The 10,195-nt window shown below is 31.7% G+C and overlaps 1 non-coding gene across 1 annotated transcript; it reads left to right on the top strand.

Annotated features, from left to right (window-relative positions):
• Nucleotides 1-543: 543 nt before the first annotated feature.
• On the top strand, nucleotides 544-628 carry TRNAM-CAU (transfer RNA methionine (anticodon CAU)). Its single transcript is given in 2 exon segments — nucleotides 544-581; nucleotides 593-628. It is a non-coding gene; the product is annotated as a tRNA-Met (tRNA).
• Nucleotides 629-10,195: the final 9,567 nt, after the last annotated feature.

Here is a 10,195-nt window from a genome sequence, read left to right as displayed (position 1 = left end):
ATAGAAACACTACCATGAGACTACCAACAAAACCACGATTGGGAGAGTATGACCAATAAAGGCAGAGAAACCACGAATTACAAAAATAAAAAAGAAGAACGAAATAGAGAATTGTAAATATATTGACCAATAATTAAATTTAATTTTATAAACAATAATTATTTCTTACCTTTTTTTAAAAATTTAATGAAAAGCAAAAGAATCTACTTGGGATGCAGGAAGAAGTGTTAATGAGAAACACTCTATGTAGAAATAGATTTCATACTGTGGTTGGATTAAACCGAGGCAGTATAAAATAAATGTTGTAATTACTTCCCTCACCTCTCAAATTTCTTCTACATCTCTTATTTATTATAAAATAAACTTTTCAGAAAGCAGAAACTAATATTAAAAATTCTGTTACAAAATTGGCAGGAGGTTGTAAATAAATTTGTAAAAAAAGGTAAAAAGAAACACATAAGTCTCAACAGACACACGTTTCTTTTATCTGGGAATGAACGATAGAAAAGTTGAATTCATAAATACGCAAACTTAGTTCCATCTGGGGTGGTGGCGCAGTTGGCTAGCGCGTAGGTCTCATAGCTTCTGAGTGATCCTGAGGTCGAGAGTTCGAGCCTCTCTCACCCCATTTTTAAATGCTTCATTTTTTCATAAAACTTCTTTTCTTAAAGTAACAAACCTGATTTAATTTTTTGGCTGCAACTTTTAACACGAGTTAATGCTACCTAGTCCTTTTCGAATTGGTTTTGATTGAGTTGTAAACAAACAGTTTTGTATTTGAATAGTTAAGTAAATACTCCAAGCAGATACATACACCGCAGTATTGCTCCTCAAGGTAAAAGCAACTTATCCATATTCCATAATGAGAGAACCACATTTATTTATTCTTTGCATGCATTTAGTTAAGTGAAAACGACGTACAGTAACGTAGTTACAGAGATGTGGCAGTGCAGTAAAAATGTTTATGATTTTCACTAAGCACAAATCAAGTGAAAATAAATAGCGACTCTATATATCACATGTAATGCGGGGTCCCGATGCTCCTAGCTACCAAATCAAGCTGACATGTCTTGGTTGCTTCTTCGGCAATGATTATTTCTAGCTAGCCAAGTTCATGAATGAGACATTATCACCACTAAAAAAATTAAGTATTTCAAACTATGATATAAGTTTTAAATTTTTTTCACAATAACCGATGTCTTGAAAATATTTTATGAAGGTATTTGGGTGTATATAAGTAAAGGGTATTTTGATCCTGGTGTGGTAAATCAAGCAAGTGTGGGCAGTTTCGTGAGAGGGGACCATATGGTAGGTATATGACAATATGTGTAGCTTTTTATAGGAGTATTTAGTTACCCTTCAACTAGGGCAAAACATTGCCTGGGCCCGATTTTCATACATAAATTTTGTCTTCTTCTAACATTTCAATAAATGTTTTTAACTTTATGTCTCAAAAGAATTTATCATTACTTATCCGTTGGTAAAACAAAAGAAGAACAGGGAATTACTCACACTACTTTAATCAATTATGATGGTGTTGAAAGGTTAAAAGCAGCAAATAGGTGCGATGGAAACTACAGATCTAATAACAGATATATATCCTATCCTTTATGTCCTCTTAATCATACACACCAAGTTCCTATGACCTAATAGAGATGTTACAAGAAGAGTTTAGTTTCACAGATTTGAAATCTTCAATTGTTTGAGAGACTGCACACACACGTGCACTTATACGTGTGTAATTTGGAGCTGTTATTTAGTCCTTTTGAAATCTTCAACTGAATTCAAATCTGGAAGGAATCTTGAATTCTTTTCACGCGTCATGTATGATTTTTGTTGGGGTTCATTTTGGTTTTTTTCTTTTTCCCTCATAATTTTTAACCATAGGCATAGTAAAATCATAATCTTCATCCTTTTTAAAAGTTATTACTTGTCCTTTTAAGTTTAAGATAACATTAATCACTTATTTGTTTTTATATTTTTACATTTCACAAATTTTTAATTAACTTACATATTTGTATTTATTGTAATGTACAAATAAATGAATAAATATATTTTTTATTAAAACTAAGAAAATTTATCATTTCTAATTTTTTAAAAATTGTCTTACACTTAGAAACAAGAAATTAAATTAAACTTGAAAAAGGAAAACCTTGGGTTGTAATTATTCTTTATTAATAAAATGAATATGAGTGTTAGTGTGAAATGTATGATACCGTTATATTAATTGAAATAACTGAAATTCAATTTTTTTTTTCATCGTAATAAGTTCTCCACAAGGTTAAATATGATAAAAAATTGGTACTTTTTTTATGATAATGCTTTGGAGAGTTGAACTTACAATTTTATTAATATGGAGTTAATAGTTTATATTAAAATATTCTATGTTTTGTATTTTTTTTAATAAATTTTTTAATGTGATTACAAATTATCGATGAATTTTGAGGTGTCTACATAGCGAAGATGTTCATAGTAATGCTTAACATTATGTTATTTGAAAGTTAATATATAATTTATCCGAATAACATTGTGAAAGAAATATCCACTTCACAAACACATACACACACACCCACAATCCCTTACACACATCCATCTTTGTCGTTTTGCATACCGAACCATTCTTGTCACTCTCCATACTCATTCATCCTTGTCACATCACTTTTGAAAAATCTTTAACTCTTCTCCAAACTGGTGAAGGAGTCGGTCACAGAGGTGACATTTCTATTTCATACGAAATGAAAACTAACCAAACTTAACTAAGAACACCAAATCAGAATCATTTTTTATCAAGCGTTAGTGAAAACTAAAAACAATAGCTTAAACTTAAAACAATAGCTAAAACTTAAAACAAACTAGCTAGTTTTATTTGATCATAAGTCTATGTCTATACTCTATTCTTATGCAACATAGTTCAATTAATTATTTCACATTGATTCCCTGTAGTTTTGGTGATGAGGAGTTAGTTCAGTGCCTAAAGAAAATACCATTTCTTTACTTTAACACATATTTTTTCAAACTACCCCATATTGTTTGAAGCCACAATCACATATGTTTAATTTGAGAACAACCAAACCAAATTCAAACAAAAACTAAAAACAAAATCAAATTACCTTAATCAAAGAATAAATCCAATATATTTTTAAACAAATTAACCACACAAAACTCAAAACCCTAAGTTCCTTTCCATGTATCAAGAATGTCCTTAACCTTTATTTACCAACAAAACGTGAGCAGAGATTGTGTTCAGAGGTTACCAGAGGCAGAGGCTGGGTGACAATGGAGAGATTCAATGATGTAAGAAAACACAAAGAAGACTAGAGAGGGTGGGTGAGTGGGAGGAAAACCGCAAAAATTAATCAAAGGGAAGGAAGAATGAAAATGAGTGAGATAAAGAGATAAACTAACTTCAAGTTTGGGAAAGGTAGACAAGGAGAAAAAAACTAAAAACGTGAAGGAGGGAAGACTGAAAATTTAGGTACTATGTTGCCAATTTTTAATCAATTTTACTCAAACATTTATCAAGGGATTACTAACAAAAGAATCTGTGAGTAATGTAACTGCAATAATCCATCAATAAATTCATCAATAAGATGTTATTACTGACATGTATAACTATGTCAGAAATATTGTGTCGATTTACCAACGAATATATTCGTTGATAATTAACTAAGTATTTCGTTGATAAACAAGTTCGTAACTCAATATTACTTATGGATTCATATCTGTCGATAATTGATTAGTTTTTGTAGTGAAGAATGAAGATGAGGAGGTAAAGAAAGAGGAAGAAAAAAGAGTAAGACAAATAAGAGAAGGATATGAAAGATGAAAATGACCTAATACAATAGTGGCGGCATACCGACTAGTCAGCGGCAAGAACGAAAAAGATGATAAAATAAGAAAAAAGAAGATGAAGGGGATGAAGAAGAATTAATAACACTTTATATATAAAAATTATAGATAAAAATTTATCGACGAATATTTACCAATAGATATATGATTGTCAATACTTATCAATAAATGTTTAAATTCATTAGTAAATTTTATCAACGACCACTTTACCTACGAACAAGTTCGTTCATAAATCATATTTTATTATAAATTTTTGTTTTTGATCGAAATTTTTTTATTATCAACTGATAATATATTATTTTCTTGTAATACACTTTACATTTTAGTTTGTAATAAAAATTTAGTTAATTTCTTTATTTTTCAATCCTATAATATGTAATAAAAGAAATTAATTAAATATAGAATGTTTACTTTGATGTGCGTCTATATAGAAAACATAACATTATATATGTAGAAAATGGCGATTTACATATATCTCTGTACATCAATAAATTTTATCAATAATTATTTGATAAATAGGTTTCTATCCATCCGTAGTTCGTTTGTAAATCTTGTTTAATGAAAAAAAAATTATTACTGACTTACTATGACGATCAATAATATGTTTTTTTATAATATACTTTACGTTTTAGTTTATAATAAGATTATTTATATATATATATATATATATATATATATATATATATATATTTTTTTTTTTTTCAAGTTTAAGAAACTGTATCAAAACTCGAAACTAGAATAAAAACCAATATATGTGTATATCTAGAAAACAAACATTATATTATGACTACAAAACCAATAGGAAATAAGATAATTTCTTTTTATAAAAGGGTATAAAATTTATTAAAAACTTAAGATATGGCGCGCGCAACTATATGTATAAAATGTTTTAAATATATCCACAATATTAAAAAACCTTAGTTGTTTTTCTTAACAATTAATTGCATTAGTGGTGGATTATCATAATTTAAAACAAAAAATATCACTTTTATATCTTTATCTTCAATCGTATCATCGTATTTTTATTTTTTATTTTGTTAAAAGATCATATTCTAAAAGAAAAATGTTTTTTTTAACCTTTTTTTTTTTACAATTCTTTTACAATGTCTATTTTAAATATATTATCAATTTCAATTTGATGGTGAACATTTTCATAGGAATACGGAAATATATTTTCTAAGTCAATTAATATTGTATTTAGTTAAGTTTTAATTTAAAAATATTCATATAAGAAAAAAAGACTAAATAAATACATTTAGCATTAAGCTAAGTTAACCGACATGGAATCGATGAAAGCAATAAATTTAGACCCAGATGACTAAGATCCTACATACACCTCACTCTAACTTTGCTTTTAAACTGATTTATTAGCACCTAGTTATATAAGATATTCATTAGAGAGTGATAGGTTAAGACTATAAAGCTTGATGAACAGTTTAATTAGAATTAAATCAATATTAGTATAATAATTACATAATATTAAAAACACAATAACATAAATTTATAATAAAACAAATAAAACTTTAAACATTATGTTTCGGTGAGATTTGTCCGAGGGTCGGTTGCCTTCCACTTGTGTGCTCCGCTTGTACGCTTCCAGTTTAGACCGCTCGCTTGTCGCTTTGGACTGGAGGGGGAGATACCTGCAAAAGGCACTCCGACGCTCAAGTTAGGAGCGATTTTATGAACTGTTTGTTACAGTTAAATATTGAAATCCTAATAGGACGTAAATAGGGCGTATTGTAGTATGAGTTCAATCTGTCTTTACCTCAAACCTAAACCCTTATTTATAGAGTTTAAAGGAATCTAAATTAATTTACCTCTTAATGGTCATTAATGCAAACCTTAATTGTTTAACAGTAGCCGTTATCACATTCATTGTGCGTTAACTCTGCTCAATAGTTGTCGATACCGAACGGATGCGAAGCTGGTCGAGACTGATCGGTAGCCTATGAGCCCATAGTAACATAAGCCCCCCAAGTCTGAGTTAATCGTTCGGCTTTAGCCAAACAGTTAACTATAGGACTTATGAGTTTGAGGGAGGTTGTTCTCGTTGTATTAAGGAGTTTGCTCTCCGTGTGCTTCAAGTCGTTATATCATATTTGTGCCGAATAGTTCCATGTATTGAATTTGGCCGCATGCTTGACAGTCCTTGTTATCAGAGCTTCCTGATTGATGAGAGTGAGAACCGTTCGGTTGAGAGAGATTTTCTTCTCGGTCTTTGGCTTCAACTTTGACGAGAGGGTTTTACCTCTTGGCCGAGTGAGATTTACCGCTCGGTCTTTGGCTTCGACCTTAACGAGGGTTTTACCTCTCGGTCGAGTGGGATTTACCGCTCGGTCTTTGTTTTCAACTTTGACGAGAGGGATTTACCTCTCGGTTGTGATTTGCAGTATATTGTTACCTGTACTGAAGAAATATAACAACTCGAAATTTGATATGGTGAGAAAGAGAGTAGCCAAACAAACCAATGCATTAATGTCAGAATAGGTTGTTATAAGACCGATCGGCCAATCAAATAAGATCGTTAGGTCTTCAATCTTTATAGAGGAATTTACCTCTTCACCGAGTGGGATTTACTACTCGGTCTTCAAATCTTTACAAAGGGATTTACCTCTTGGTCTTTAATCTTTATAGAGGAATTTACCTCTTCGCCGAGTGGGATTTACCGCTCGGTCTTCAATCTTTATAGAGGAATTTACCTCTTGGCCGAGTGGGATTTACCGCTCGGTCTTCAATCTTTATAGAGGAATTTACCTCTTCGCCGAGGGGGATTTACCGCTCGGTCTTCAATCTTTATAGAGGAATTTACCTCTTCGCCGAGTGGGATTTACTGCTCGGTCTTCAATCTTTATAGAGGAATTTACCTCTTCGCCGAGTGCGACTTACCGCTCGGTCTTCAATCTTTATAGAGGAATTTACCTCTTCGCCGAGTGCGATTTACGCTCGGTCTTCAATCTTTATAGAGGAATTTACCTCTTCGCCGAGGGACTTACCGCTCGGTCTTCAATCTTTATAGAGGAATTTACCTCTTCGCCGAGTGGATTTACCGCTCGGTCTTCAATCTTTATAGAGGAATTTACCTCTTCGCCGAGGGATTTACCGCTCGGTCTTCAATCTTTATAGAGGAATTTACCTCTTCGTCCGAGGGGATTTACCGCTCGGTCTTCAATCTTTATAGAGGAATTTACCTCTTCGCCGAGTGCGACTTACCGCTCGGTCTTCAATCTTTATAGAGGAATTTACCTCTTCGTCGAGGGGGATTTACCGCTCGGTCTTCAATCTTTATAGAGGAATTTACCTCTTCGCCGAGTGGGATTTACCGCTCGGTCTTCAATCTTTATAGAGGAATTTACCTCTTCGCCGAGTGCGACTTACCGCTCGGTCTTCAATCTTTATAGAGGAATTTACCTCTTCGCCGAGTGGGATTTACCGCTCGGTCTTTAGCTTCAAATTCTTCCTGAGAGACTAATAAGGTTGAGCGTAGGACCGAATCTTCTTGTGCAGGATATTTTTACTCATAAAAATATGAGTTAAACAAATATATTATAATTTATAAATTATAATAAAAAATGGAACCTGTCAAGGTTGAACGTAGGATTGAACCTTCCTGAAAGTTCTCAAAATAAAAGAAACTCCTTTAGAAATTATTATGGAATTTTGTACTCTTGTTGCAAAACCTGGTAATAGCATTGTCGAGGCCGAGCGCACGTCTACAGGTCTGGTTCCTCGTGGTTTCATGGGGATGTCGCTCGGTCCCACGGTGGGCGCCAAAATGTTTCGGTGAGATTTGTCCGAGGGTCGGTTGCCTTCCTTTTGTGTGCTCCGCTTGTACGCTTCCAGTTTAGACCGCTTGGTTGTCGATTTGGACTGGAGGGGGAGGTACCTGTAAAAGGCACTCCGACACTCAAGTTAGGAGCGGTTTTATGAACTGTTTGTTTCAGTTAAATATTGAAGTCCTAATAGGACGTAAATAGGGCGTATTGTAGTATGAGTTGAATCTGTCTTTACCTCAAACCTAAACCCTTATTTATAGGGTTTAAAGGAATCTAAATTAATTTACCTCTTAATGATCATTAATGCAAACCTTAATTGTTTAACGGTAGCCGTTATCACATTCATTGTGCGTTAATTCTGCTCAATAGTTGTCGATAGATAACCTATAAACCCATAGTAACACATTATAATTTATTTCAAGTTATTCTTATTAGGATAAGAATTGTTTAATGTAAAAATATTCTCATTTACACACACTTATGCAATCTATAGACATCGTAGCCAGTGGCCGAAGAGGCATAGATCTAAATGCAAATGTTGAAGAAGAAAAAACCCGACATTTTATTATATAACGGCTTCCATTCTCCTATGAATCTCTGCACATTATCACTCACCACCCACCTTTAACTCAAATTACTAGGTAGGGATCTAAGATCCATCTAGATATTCGCAACTGCAAATTGTTTCTGCTCTGTTACATCCATGTTCTAGTGAAAAAAGTTTATTAAAAAGTTCACTTGTTATACTTTTTCTACAGCTGCATTTATTAATCGCAGATCTCCAAAAGGCCGACTGACAATGATTAGCCATAAGGTTTGAAATTTGAACTTAAGTTCGCTAAATCTGCGCAGAAACAACGGGTCATTGTTATGCACCCACCCACCGTTCATGTTACTTTCTTACAGATTTGGTACAGATGAACACTTACAAAATGTGTTTTAGAAGTGTGGAAAAAAGAAAAGTAGACTATTCTGTTGTTATATTTCCAAGATCGTGACATAGGGCAAGTGTAACGGGTTATAAGAACCGTCAAGAAAACGATATTCCAGTTTGCATCACAGATTTAGATATGTTCCTATAAATGCGATATTATTAAAAATGATGCGAGCGAAATGAGTATAAAAGAAGAAAGTGGAAACAGAAAAGGAGGCAGTTATTTGGGTTACCCCACCATGGTTGCAAGTTTGGAGGGTAAGCAATAATTAAGGATGCAAAAAGGATTGGAATGAATGGTATGAACAACAGATGGCATAGTCCTGCAGTACGGTGTTTTATGGTGCAGTCATTCTTCTATGTTCCATACCCAAACATGAACATGGAGAAGCACCGAAAACTCACGGAGAGGAAGATACGGAAAGTTCAGATTGCAGCCTATTTAGCTTTATATGAACTTTATTAGATCATGCTTAACAAATTGTTGTGTGTGTTTTTGAATTCTTAAATTTAGATTATGGTTGTTTTTTAATTATCTAAATTTACTTTTGTTATTTTAGTAACCAAATTTAAAATTTATTGAATTTTATTACTAATTTAAACGTGAGTCTAAATTACATATTGAGTAAAAAATAAAATTTTGAAATACTTTTTGTAGATGAAAACTCACATTGATTTTTTAAAGTTTTGTATTAAAGGTGGTGTAAATATTTTACATTGGTTAAATTCAAATCTTATTGAGGTTGTATATTTTAAATGAAATTCTTTCTAAAATCATTCATAACCAGAGTTGATGATTAGTCTTAATGACCGATTCTTACTAGGATTCTAAGTAAGTGTATCCCTTTTAAGTTAAAGAAGTATTTGTGATTAAAAATATTTTTGTAGAAAATCACATCAATGTAAAAAGAACCCACCTTAAAAGAAAAATGATTACTAATCTAAATATAATTTTAAGTCTCACATTTTATCAAAATGAAAATTTTGAAAATCTATTAAAATGTAAATTTTGAAAATCATACTAAAATAGAGACCTATAAATTTATTATTTTAAGGTTTTAGAATAAAGTTAAAATAATTATTTAAATAAGTTGAATTAAGATTTTATTGGTCTTATATTTTAAATATCGATCCATGAAATTTTTTCTTTTTATAGCCGTTATTTTTGTGACCATCATAGTTATTTGGTTTTGTATTTCTAGTCATTAGTACGTGAGCAATTGACGATCATCATTTTGCGATTGATTTTCGTTGAAAATATTATTTTTATTTTAACTTATAAATTATTTCTAGTGCTTTCTAAAATTCATCGGAGTAATAAATTACTTTTCAAAATGTAATTTTTTCTATCAAATTAAATCTTTAATGCACTTGGTTGTGTGTGGGTTTTTATTCTTGTAGTAGTTTTGCAAGATTAAAGTCTTCAAAGGTTTCATTCATGTTATCTAGAAAGTAATAAGTTACTTAGAGTATTGATATCAACATTTCATCTACGGTGTGGAATGCAAAGAAAGTGACGAGTGAAAAAATTGATAAAATAAAAAAATATTTGAATGAATACATTATTTTTTTATTTGTCCATTTAGACCATTTTTATATTTTCAAACCTATTAAGAGATTATTTATTTTAGAGCGT

Source organism: Vigna umbellata, chromosome 2 (assembly GCF_029865625.1).
Source record: "Vigna umbellata cultivar VRB3 chromosome 2, Vumbellata_1.0, whole genome shotgun sequence".
NCBI lineage: Eukaryota > Viridiplantae > Streptophyta > Magnoliopsida > Fabales > Fabaceae > Vigna > Vigna umbellata.
The sequence above is the reverse complement of the archived record's forward strand: the minus strand, read 5'-3'. Positions and strand labels throughout refer to the sequence as shown.